General features: G+C 40.2%; 1 protein-coding gene across 2 annotated transcripts in view; it reads left to right on the top strand.

Moving 5' to 3' along the window:
• The first annotated feature begins 3,373 nt into the window (after positions 1-3,373).
• The window catches only part of SUV39H2 (SUV39H2 histone lysine methyltransferase), a 24,095-nt gene continuing 14,453 nt past the window's right edge, over positions 3,374-13,015 (top strand). The window contains exons 1-2 of one of the 2 annotated variants that reach the window (XM_045285635.1): positions 3,426-3,504; positions 3,764-3,915. The gene's annotated coding sequence lies outside the window, so the exon portion shown is untranslated. Of the gene's footprint in view, positions 3,505-3,763; positions 3,916-13,015 lie in introns of both variants that reach the window. The other variant, XM_045285636.1, reaches the window with a different exon arrangement.

Below are 13,015 nucleotides of genomic sequence, written 5' to 3'. Positions count from 1 at the left end.
TGGGACTCGGCGGTCCGCGTGTGCGTCGGGGGTGCGGCGCGGCTTCTTTGTGGTGGTGGCTCGGGCGGGCGGGACCTTGGAGGAGGCTGGGCTCTCCGCCGGGAAGCGGGAAACAGCCGGTGGTGGGAATTTCAAATTGGACCCTGTTATCGGGGGTCCGAAGTAATTGGGGAGGGGGCTAACGAAGGCACAGAAATGCGGGACCACCCCAGTTGGACACACCAGGCGGTTAAAGTCGTTGGAAAACACCCAGCGAGTGGGCATCCTTTCGCTTGACGTAATTTCTAGAGCCGCCGTGGACGTGCGCGCTGTGCCTGCGGCGGCCGCGGGGGACACGCTGCGGGCGGGCCTGCGGAGGGCGGGCGGGTGCCAGCGCGCGCTTGGAGAACTGGAACTTTAAACGCGTGCTGCAAGTGAAGCGCGGGTGCAGGCACTGCCCCTCCCGGGTTTCTCCTATTATAAATGACAGCCGTCCGTGGACACGCGTTTGAGGGTTTTGTGTTCAATCCTTGAAGTGGAAAGTTTTGTCCACATGGCTATCCATGCATGGGAAGGTTGGCCTGTTTACCACATATTTGCCACTTTGATAGTCAGGTGTATATTTATTTTTTTCATGACATTTATTTTTTCATTCGCCAAAAAATAGTTGTGCCTTGAACCCCCATGTCACCTCTACAGAGAGAAAGATCGTAGGGACAGCAACTCTCTCGCAGGCCACCAACAAAAGGAGGGCTGACCACACAAAAGGTCCTGAAGTTTCTTAGGTAGACATGACTGAAGGCATTGTTTCTGTTTTCCCCCTCTCCTAAAAACCCCACAACCCACCTCCCCCTTTTTCTTTCTTTCTTTCTATTTTTGAGAAATGCCTTTCACCTTCTTAACTTCGAGTTAGTTGCAGGCAGTTAGTGAAAGTGGTGCTTAAGGGTCTTTGACAGTGACTCTCCAAAGGAGGTTGGAGAGGAGGAAAGGATATGCCCTAAAGTCAGAGCGGCTGACTTTCCTCTTCTTTGGAATGACCTTAAAACAAGAGGTTATCACAGCTACTTTGGAGAGCCACCAAGGAAAGGGTCCGTTTACTAAACCTGTTCACTGCAGCTCCTCACACTTGTTGGTGAATCTGAGTAGTTGTAGAGAAGGAGACCTGTCCAGTCCAGTAGTCAGGTGGCAGAACCAGGGACCAGAGCAGAGGACCTTGGATCTCCTCTAGTGCTTAACATTATATATACTCAATTCACTGCCATTGAGTCCCAACTCAGTGACCCTCTCTGAGTTTAGTGCTTGTTTATGAAACATCTTAAATGTTGTAAGAGAGTTTACTGTTTACAGATATTTAGAGTAAACTTTTATGCAGCACAGTTCCTTTTGGCTTTCTTAAAGTTGAATGATTTTGTTCAAGTTGGATTTTTTCAATATGGATTATGTAAATTTATACCCTGGTCTTTTGGTTATGGCTTTTAAAACCATACAGGAACACCTCAAATAGTCACAATTCGTATTGTAAGAATCTATATACTGTTTATTTTCACTGTACCAGGGGTTCCCCCAAAAAACCCTTTTTTTTCTTCAAAGCGATGTATTTAAATTTTTTTTACAAAACAACCGTAGCACCTTCAAAGTACTCTCCATTATACTTAATACATTTGTCAAATCTGCTATTCCATTCTTGGAAACATTTTTCAAACTCATCTGTTTGGATGGCTGACAGTACCTCTCATTTTTTCCTTCACCTCTTCCATATCATCAAATCACTGTCCTTTCATGACCCTCTGCATTCGAGGAAACAAAAAGAAGTCGCACTGATCGAGGTCAGGTGAATTAGGTGTGTGGGGCAAGAGAGGCATATAGTGTTTTGCCAAAAACTGGTGCACTGAGGTCACTGCTTGAGCAGGTGCATTGTCCTGGCAAAACCAGTCCTCCTTCAGCCACAAATCGGGCCTTTTTGATGCACACAGTTACTCAATCTTTTCTGAACCTCTAAATAGAAAGCTTGATTAACAGTCTGACCTGAGTGAACACCAAATGCACTATGAGTTGACATTTTCGTCCACCTGGGAAGGTGATGGACGTCCAGAATGAGGTTTGTTTGACATTTCACCATTTTTAAAATAAAACCACTCATGCACTTGAGTTTTTCCCGTAGCTCTGTCCTAGTAAACTGTTTAACATCACAACAGTTTCTGCGGCATTTTTTCTTAGCACCAAGGAAACAATTTCACAGCCACATGCCATTGTCTTAAATCTGCTCTCACAAAGAACAAGGTTCAAGCAAAATTGCTTTTATGAAACCATTCACTGACCAGAGGGTAACTCCAGGTGACTCCACTGGGTGCACTCAGTGAGTTGCTGGATGCTTGCCTAGCGGGAAAATGCGTCCTATGAAAGCTCTGCCAGCAGATCCCCCGCCCCTGTTTTTTTTGGGGTACTCCCTCGTAATTCTTGGGTTTATTTAGGGGTCCTGGTGGTGTAATGGTTTCCTGTTGAGCTGCTGTCTGAAAGGTCTGCTGTTTGAAACCACTGGCCACTTTGCAGGAGAAAGCCAGGCTTTCTCCTCCCCAAGACAATTCTAGTCTCAGAAACTCACAGGGGCAGTTCTACCTTGCCCTATAGATAGGGTCACAATGAGTTAGTATCAACTCAATGGCAGTGAGTTTGGTTTGGTTCTGGGTTTTATTCACCTTGGTATTAAAGCACTGCCACCTGCATAAAAAAATAACACTTCATTCAACATAGGGAAAAAGATAGGACATGCCGTGCATGTATTTTATAACTATACAACTATATTTGAATGGGATTTCAGTTATTGTCCAGTTAAGAAAAAGGAAACTGAACTATAAGATTGTGTTTGAAAGTATATCTTACATATGTTTCTGAAACTAATATGGATTTCCCCTGGCAAACAAATCAAATTTAGTAAAACTTGGATGGCAGCTTTATTTTATGTAGAATATAGTGGACAAGTATATGTCATAGAGATCTAAGTTTCATTAAAACACAGTTCTATTTGGCAGAGAATGTAGCTGAGAAGCCAAAGATATTGTGTCTGCTGATCTTTGCATCTATATATACTTTTAAGAAAGCTAAGAGTTAAGCATTTTGTTCAGGTGGCCAAGTAAAAATGTATCGACCTCAATTAAACATAGGATAGAGGCCCCTGAGAAAATTCTGATCAGTTTACCAAAATAATTTCTTTAATGCTAAACTTTTCATTGAAGACACATAATTGGTTTCTTGTCATATGAATTGTTAGTCTTGTAAAATTGTCAGCTGAAGGGTGGGGATATAGAAGTTTTACATTTTTCTTTTTTGTTTTAATTGAGTAGCTATTTCATTAGTAAAGAATTCTATTTTCTTATTGTAGCTTGGTGTGTGCCTTGCCTAGTTTCACTTGATACTCTTCAGGAATTATGTAGAAAAGAAAAACTCACATGTAAATCGATTGGAATCACCAAAAGGAATCTAAACAATTATGAGGTGGAGTACTTGTGTGACTACAAGGTAGTAAAGGTAAGGCAAATATCTAGTCCCTTAAAAGAGACCTCCTCAGACTTAATTCAGTATTTTATATTTCTGTAACTTAAAAAGAACCTTAAAAATGAGCAAAGCTCCTAATGTTTAAAATCTTAAGCTGTGATATATTTATATGCCCTCTCCTGTATATTATCCAGTAATATTGAAAGGATATTGAAGCATAAAATGTTCTTGCAGTAGATAATTTACGGTGCTTATGTCATTCTACATCCAACTCTTGATTATCTCTCTGTAGATTACCAGAGCAAATGTTTTATCCCAGATTGGCTTCTTCTGTCATTCATTTTGTCCACTATCACCTGAAGTCAACCTGGAAATTCACACCAATTTTAGTGTTCCTGAGTCTCCTCACCACTTTTATGTCCTGACAGCCTTCAAACTCCAGAGGTTAGTGAGGTTCTGTGGTGCAGTAGAAGGGCCTGGAGTTCAAAGTAATTGTGAGCCTTGGGTTCATACAGGCATACCTCATTTCATGGCACATCACTTTGTTATACTTGGCAGATCATGCACTTTGTAAAAATTGAAAGTGGGCAACCTTGTGTCAAATTTATTTGTTGGTGACATTTTCCCCATAGCAAGTACTCTATGTTCCTGTGTCACATTGCAGCAAGCCTCACAATATTTCAAACTTTTTCCATAATACTGCTATGCACTTAAGTGACTAGAGTGTAGTGTACACATAACTTCTATATGCACTGGGGGAAAAAATGTGTTTGATTGATTGCACTACTCTGGACTGGAACCTGCCATATATCTGAGGTATGCCTGTACTTTGTGGTTTCAGCAAAGTCATTAAACTTTCTTGGGTCTCACTTTAAAGATGACAAGGTTGCTCTTTAAGAAGCATTTCCATCTACAACTTATCTTTGAATAGTTCACTTCCTTCTCCCAAGTACTCTGATTTGTTCATTAATCTGTTAGTTCTTCTGGATCATTGCATTCGGAAATCTTGTTTACTTCCGTATTTTCCTTCTCCTTCATCTTCCATGTCGGTTCATTCATTAAATTCTTATGACATGCCCTTGTGCCTTTGGCATCCCTCCTTTCCTTACCCAGGGGCATCTTAGAATCAAGCATTCTACCTACATTCTCAGCATCCTTCAACCCCCAAAACAGCTCAGTTATATGCCATCTCAGTTGGTAAGCTCTGGACAGGGAATATCAGTAATCATGCTTATTTGCGCTATTAAAACTTGTGATTTCTACTTTCAAGCTGCTCAAAGCTCTTTACTTAACTATTGTTTTCTTTTTCTGTTCTTGGCAGATTTCCTGCTGCGCCGCCACCCCACTTTTATTTTCTGAACTCTTACACTCCCCCTGACTCAGGAAAACCCGGGTGGCACAGGTCAAGAGCTCGACTGCTAATCCAAAGATGGATGGTTCAAGCCCATCGGCTGCTCCATGGGAGAAGGAAGGGCTGCTCTGTTTTCTGTGCAGGTTGTCCCTCTTGAGAACCCTGTGAGGCAGTTCTCTCCTATCCTGCAAGGTCACTGTGAGTCACACCACATGGCAGTGGCTTTGGTTTGGTCTGAACCCTCTCATGTTCGTTTGAAGACACTTCTACCTCATTGAACAACAAGATGTTTCAAGTTTTATCTTTCAACTTTCCTTCACCTCCAGTTATCTATCTGTATCTTCACTCATGCTTACTCTTAAAGGTGTTACCATTTTTCTTTTCTGCCCTTTTTTCTTCTATTCATCATCACTACTCCAACTAAATTGAGCCTGCTGCCATTTCCTCTCGGCCTTGCTTACTTATTGTGCCCTTTTCTCTACAAGCTCTCCTCTTAGCTCGTCGATAACATATTCAGATCTTACCTGACCTTCAAAAGCCTTGCTCTGACCTTTCCTTCCTACTTAAGCAATTGTTTTTCTCTTATTTTGAGATGTAATTTATCATACAAAATCGCTTCAAAAAGCTCACGGGAAGATGCGTGATTTCTTTCCTAGAACTTTTTAAAGCCCCGTTGTATAATTCACTTACTTTCAAAGTGTACAATCCAAAGCTTTTAGTCTAGTATATTGTGCACTTATTACCACAATCACTTTTAGAATATTTTCACTACTTCTAGAAAAAAAAGCTCCATACCTCTTAACCACCAAATCCTCCTCTTTCCCCCCTGCTACCAACTCTAGATAACCATTAGTTTATTATTTCTTTAGTTTGGACTTTTATGGATATTCTTTTGTGATTGAATTCTTTCCCATAGCAAAATGTTTTCAAGACTTATCCACGTTATAGGATGTATTAGTATTGCATTCCTTTTCATTCTACTGGTATTCTACTGTGTGGCTATGCCACAGTAACGTGTCCCTTAATGGGTTGGTGGACATTGGGGTGGTTTCCAGCTTGGGACTATTATAAAATAATGCTGCTATGATCATTCCTGTACATGTATGTGGGTATAACTTTTCGTTTACTGTGGCGAGAGTCTAGAAGAGCAATTGCAGGGTCATAGGGTAACTAAGTGTAATCATTTGAGGACTTGTCAGACTGGTTTTCAAAGCAGCTACTCCATTTCACCTCCCCACCAGCACTGGATGAGAGTTTGCTTTGCTTCACACCATCCCCACCATTTCTTGTTCTCCCTCTTTGATTAGAGCCATCCTAGTGGGTGTTAAATGATATTTCTATATAGTTTGGGTTTGCATTTCCTTGATGGCTAATGATATTGAGCATCTTTGGTCGTTAATGTATGATTTCGAAGAACCATCTATGTGGATCCTATTCCCATTATTTAATTGGGTTGTTTTTCTGTGTGTTAAGGTATAAGCCATCTTCACTCCTTTCCACTTACTTTTCTTATTGTTTGCTCTGAATCTCCTGTACTGTTTCCTAATCCTTTTTATTTAGAGAAATGTAGGTATTCTCTAAGTTTCCATCCTTGGCTTTTTCATCTTGTAGGACTCTTTAAGTGACATTTCCCCCAATAGTTTCTATTCTTATACATCCAGGCCATAACTCCCAAAGATTCCTGAAGGCTTGGCTTCAGTTTAAACTGAACACACAGTACTTGTGTATTCAAATTCAAGAGTGCACCCATTTTCTCCTCAACCCTGCCTCCTGCTCTAGTGCTCCCTGTCTTGGTTAACAGAGCCATACTATGACCAGTTACCAAATTTAAAATACCATACACCTTTAATTCCTCCTCTCCTTTCTACTCTCTATAGTATGTTATCAGATTGTGTCATCTCTGCCTTTCTATTAATCTTTTCCTATTCGTTCCTGTTGTAGTTTAGGCTTTTGTCTTGTCACTTGGTTTTCTCAACTTCCATATTAAGTGTTGCTATCAACTACCTTTTTTTTTTAACCTGAGTATCAGTGGCATAACAGGTTTAGATACAAAGAGGTGTATAACAAGTTATATTTATTAATAGCTTGGACTCCAATAGCTAAAGGAGTGCTTTGTAATGCAGACTATCAGCCCTTAGACTACTCAGGACTTTAGAAACCTCTCCTTACTCTCTTAGCCCACTCCTGAAATAAATACCATGAATTAGACTAACAGATGTATAACAGCCATTCACTATGTCTGTGCATACCTCAGCATCATGGAGCTCCCTTGGGATCTGGGTTTACATAGAAAGAGCTACCAAGATTTGTTAACAGACAGAATTCTGAATGTTCTGAGTACTTTGGCTCTTTAGTTTCATTTTAATCTTTCTCATCCATCCTGTTCCTTTCTTTTGGATTAAGCAACTTTCTTTTGCTTCACACATGTCCCCAACACCCTTTCATCTATCCCTTATTTCTTCTACCGAGCACAGAGTATTTAACTCATACCTAACCAATGCCACTTCAACACCTCTTTACTTCCCCCCCTTTTCTCTTTCTCCTCTTTATTTTTCTTTCTTGTATTCAAGGCAAGAATAAAATCCTGTACCCTGACTTTTCCAATAATCTGTTAAGAGGCTACTATCTTAATGCCATTTCTATAATGCGATAAGAACTGTTTCTACAATAAAGCTCTGATTGCATTAGGGCCTTCCTTGTAGACCTCAGGTGGTTCCCAGTCTCAGCTGAAACACTTTAGTGTGTGAGGTTCTTTATTATCTTGTCACCAGCCACCTTTCCAACCTCCTCACTTATCACTTTTCCTATTTTAAACTACATTGAAATACTTGTAGATTCTTTAATTTAGCTAAGACTGACTGAGCACTACAATGAGGTAGGCACTGCTCAAAGCATTGGGAGCATCACTTACAAGGAGACTTATAATTCCTTGAACATATCTTGCAACTTTTGTGCTTTTTCTTTTAATCAAGTTATTCATTGCATTGCACTACTACATTTTCCTTTCTCTGTTAGTAAAATCTTACTTGGGGAGCCGGCCTTTGTGCAAAGGATACCACTTGTTAACTTTTCTTCTTCATCTCCAGCAAAACTGTTGGTTTCCTGTTCAGGACTTAGGTAACAACATAGTTCCTTTCATCACTACAGAACTTGTCACATTTTTTCATTGTTTTGGTGCTATTCCTTCTCTGCTAAATGGTCAAGCGTTTGAAGACATGGACTGTGTATTACTATAGTCCTTAGTACGTAGTGTATATTTAGTTAGTGGTTAGTGATTTTTTTTTTGCTTATAGATGGAAAGATTTATATCAATAAATGGTTTACAGAGTTGTAGAAATAGATCAGTCCAGTCCAATCCAGTTCAAGTCAGGCTTCTCCTGACACATGGAAACTGAGAAATAGGAAGCAGGATGGTGAAGCAGAGATACCACAGGCTGGTGGATGCAGAGGTCTGAAGTCAGCCAAATGAATCTACCGTTGGTCGTCTTTTGATGGGTCCTGGGATCATCAGGCAGCACACCAGGTGGTGGATGAACCAGATTCGAGATCCAGCTCTGGCAGAGGGGGAAGAGCCAAAGAGGGTTCAACTCTGCTCGTGCTCTCTCTTTTATACAAAAAGGCACAGGACACCAAGGCTTTGATGTGATTGATAGGTTGAACTTCGTCCCTGCATGTCTGTTTGGCATGTCCATTTGTCAGAAGCTCTAACCATTACATTCACAGATGGAAAGTTTGGGGGCAAGAGCAAGACATCTGAGCCATAGTGCTGAATATGGTTAGTGAATTGAATTGCCTTTTGTATTAATCCTTCCTTTGCCTTCCACCATAACTGTTAGGGTAGACCTTTATCGTTTATCCTTAGTGTAGAGCAGCAATCTGTTAGCCAGTATCTCCTGTTTCTTCCCATAGATGCATTAAGTAAACACCAGAGTTTCTTCTGTGTGTTAGGTACTACATTCACACTGGAAATAGATTAATCAGAAGTTCCTCACTTTAGAGAACTCAAAACTAGTGTGCAAGACTGAGAAGGATCCACTACAATAGTATAGCAAGTTCTATGGCACACACTTTTACAAGCTTCTGTGAACTGCATCTAGGCCTGGAGCCGCAGAAGACTAGTATTGTAATTTAGTATGGCTTCAGCTTAGAAGACGAGTGGTAGAGAAAGAATGAGATGAGTGAAGGCTTATTCAGGGGAGTGAGTTGGAAGGCTCTAAAGAATGGCACAACCTGATTTGTAATTCAGAGAAAATTTTCTCTACAGTAAGGAAAGTAGATTGGCAGGGAGAGAATACTGCATCTGACCAAACATTCTGAACGAATATCATAGTTAAATCTAAGAGAAGAAATGATGGTGCCTAAATTAAAGTCATAAAGGAATGCAAACACACATCTGTGGTTGTGTGGTCAGTGGGTAGGATGGGGATCCGGCAGTAAGGGAGCCCATTGCTAAGCACACAAAGGGCAGTGACTTGGTTAGTACTGTCAATAATCTGTTCACCAAGATCCAAGAATATAAGAGATGGAACTAGGTAGAATTTGGAGAGAAAAGTTGAGGACATTTTCTAAATCAAGAATGAAATCTAACTGGAAACAAAATTAATGGCAAAAGACAGTGGCTGAAGGCACTGGCAGTAGATGTAGTTAGTTATTCACGACTAACTCAGTAGGGCCACCACTTGTCTGTCAGTTTGTTGTACCTTGGTGACTTATGTAATTGCTGGAAGCTATGTCACTGGTATTTCAAATGCTGGCAGGTTCAAATGTGAACAGGTTTCGGCAGAGTTTCCAAGGTAAGAACAGACTATGACGGAGGAATTAGCCACTTGAAAACCTTATGGACAGACTCAAAAAAACATTCTCAGATACTAAAAACCTTATGAAAAAGAAGCAGAACATTGTCGAAGATTGTGTCAGAGATGAGACCCTCAGATTGGAAAGCACTCAAAATATTACTGAGGAAAAGCAGCCTTCTCAAAGTAGAAACAAACATAATGTGGATGCAGTAAAGCCTAAGGGAGTAAAGCCTTCTGGACGACCTTCACTTGCTAGTGGAGCACAAGTCAAAACGTAAAGAAACACATGCAAACATCAATTAATAAACGGAACTTGGAAAGTACAAAGGATGAATCTAGGAAAACTGGAAGTTGTCGACAATGAAATGGGCCACATGAAAAATTGACATAGTCATTAGGGAGCAGAAATGGACTGTTATTTTCTATTTTGAATTAAAAAAATCAGATGGCTTACTTTGCTGGGACTGACACAATCAAGAGAAATGATGTTGTATTCATTGTAAAAAGGACATTTCAAGATCTGTATCGAGAAGTATAATGCTGTCTCTGATAGGATTAAATCTATCTGCAGTCAAGGAAATCCAGTCAATACAATTGTTATTCTAATTTATGCACAGCCACTAAAGCTCACTAAATGCAGAAGTTGAAATTAACCAAACAGTGATTGAGATGCATTGATCGTTATTGGCATTGGAATGCAAAATTGGAAACAGAGAAAGGAACAGTAGTTGGAAGGTATAGCCTTGGTGTTAGAAACACAATCAGACTTGGCATGATAGCGAGTTTTTCAAGACCAACAGCCTCTTCAACTCATATACCTTATTTCAAGAACACAAAAGGTGACTACCCACATTGACTTCTCTAGATGGAACACACAAAAATCAAATTGACTACAGCAGTGGGAAGAGATGACGTCGAAGCTCAATATTAGCAGCTAAAACCAGACTAGGGGCTAGCTGGAACAGACCAATCAATCACTCATATGTAAGTTCAGGTTGAAACTGAAGAAAATGAGAACAAATCCGTGTGAGTCAAAACATGACCTTGTGTATATCCCTCCTGAATTTCTAGAACATCTTAAGAAAGATTTGCTGCATTGAACACTAATGACAGAAGACCTGATGAGCTGTAGGAGGACATCAAGAATATCATACGTGAAGAAAGCAAAAAGGTCATTAAAAAAGGAAGAAAGAAAAGAGCGAAGTGGATGTCAGAAGAGACTGAAATTTGCTTTTAATTATAGAGTAGCTAAGGTAAATGGAAGAAATTGTGAAGTCGAAGAACTGAACAAAATTTCAAAGGGCAGCTCAAGAAGACAAAGTCAAGTATAATGAAATGTGCAAAGACCTAGAATTAGAAAACCAAAAAGGAAGAAAACTTGCTCAGCATATCTTAAACTGAAAGAACTCAAGGAAAAAGTCAAGCCTCGAATTGCAATATTGAAAGATTCTATGGGCCAATTATGGAATGATGCAGGAAACATCAAAAGAAAACGGAAAGAATACAAAGTCACTGTACCCCAAAGAACAAGACAACATGTAACCGCTGAGAAGTTAAGCTGCCCTGAATGCATTAGCTGAAAACAAGGCTTCAGGAATGGATGGAATACCAAAATCCACACAACTGGACCAATAGATAAATAACATTATGATAAATGGAGAAAAGTTTGAATTGTCAAGAATTTTGTCTTACTTGGATCCACAATCAATGCTCATGAAGCAGCAGTCAAGCAATCAAAAGACGTGTTATAGTAAGTAAATCCACACATAACCTCTTTAAAGTGTTGAAAAGCAAGGAGTTTACTTTGAAGACCAAGATGTGCCTGACCCAAGCCATGGTATTTTCAGTTGCCTATTATGCATGTAAAAGTTGGACATTGAATAAGGAAGACCAAAGAAGAATGGATGCATTTGAATTATGGTGCCAGTGAAGAATATTCTAAGTACTATGGGCTGCCAAAAGAACAAACAAACCTGCCTTGAAAAAAGTACTTCAGAATGCTCCTTAGAGCCAAGGATGGTGAGACTTCATCTCAATGTGCTTTGGACATATTGTCAAGAGAGACCCTTTCCTGGAGAAGCACACCTTGCTTGATAGAGTAGCAGGGCATTGCAAAAGAGGAAGGCCTTCAACACGATGGATTGATCCAGTGGTTGAGACAATGGGCTCCAACAACAACTGTAAGGATGGCACAGGACTGGGCACTGTTTAGTGCTGTTGGATATAGAGTCAAAAGTGATTCTGTGGCACCTAGTAGCAATCACTCAACAGTTTGGGGGCATCTACAGTTGTCCTTTGCCAAGCACTAGCAACGCATGGTGTCATGGAATTACCTTCTAGTGTTGACAGCTGTACCTTAAATATTACTTTACTAAGTACTCAACCATATTGAAATTAAGTGGTAACAGCAGAAGGATATAACTTACCTTGAAGGAAGGAACTGGGCAGGTGGGAACTGGTGTTTTAATATTAGTAGTAAAGAATGAAAAGGCAGAATAGAGGCTGGCTGACTGTTTCTAGGAACAGATAGGAAGTCATTCTGTGGACATAGTGGCTGGAGGTGTGAGATGAAGCTGATGGAATGGGCAAGATCTAGAAAGTGCAACTCTTTCTAGACAAGAAGGATTTTGGACTGTATCTTCATCGTAAAGGGATTACTTAGGAGTTTTATGCAGAGGTGTGGCATGATGAGATGGGTATATCGGAAAACATAACACTTGTGGCTGTGCAGGGGTCGATTCAGGGTGGCAGAGTGAACCCAGAACAGTCAAGCGGTTAGAGTTGATTGAAAAATGAGAGGAGGAGGAGGACAGCATGAAGAGTAAGGGGTGGTCACAGGAAGAACCTTCAGAAAGACAAGGAGACAGTGCTAAGGTAGGGAAATAACCACAAATGTAAATCATGGAGCCTGAGGAAGAGAGAAGGTCAGCTAGAGACAGTGGTGTGCGGTGAACCAAAGACAGAATCTGTTGGATTTGGTAATGGAGACATGCTTGATGCCCTTAGGGCAGTTTCTGTGGTATGGGTACGGGAAGTCAAAATAGAATGGATTAAAGCGTAGATTAGAAGTGGAAAGGGAGTGTTGGATTGTATGGGTAGCTTTCCAAGAATCATAACATTGAAGAAGAATAAAGAGGAAGGCTAGGTAGAGCGCATGAACATGTATTTATTTATTTGTTTGTTTTGCACATGGATATTTCTAATTTAAAAAATTATATTAAAAATTCGAGTAGGTAACACATGCATGTAATTTTTAAAAATGAAATGTTATTAAAAGCCATATTCACGTACAAAAAGTCTATAGCGCAGTCTCCTGGTTCTTTCATCCCCAGCAACTTAGATCTTTTGGGGATTCTTTACATACTTATATGTAAATATATGTTCCTATTTCCAAAGA

The sequence above is a fragment of the Echinops telfairi genome, unplaced genomic scaffold, assembly GCF_000313985.2.
Source record: "Echinops telfairi isolate 266 unplaced genomic scaffold, ASM31398v2 ScPeMD7_7474;HRSCAF=8512, whole genome shotgun sequence".
Lineage (NCBI taxonomy): Eukaryota > Metazoa > Chordata > Mammalia > Afrosoricida > Tenrecidae > Echinops > Echinops telfairi.
The sequence above is the reverse complement of the archived record's forward strand: the minus strand, read 5'-3'. Positions and strand labels throughout refer to the sequence as shown.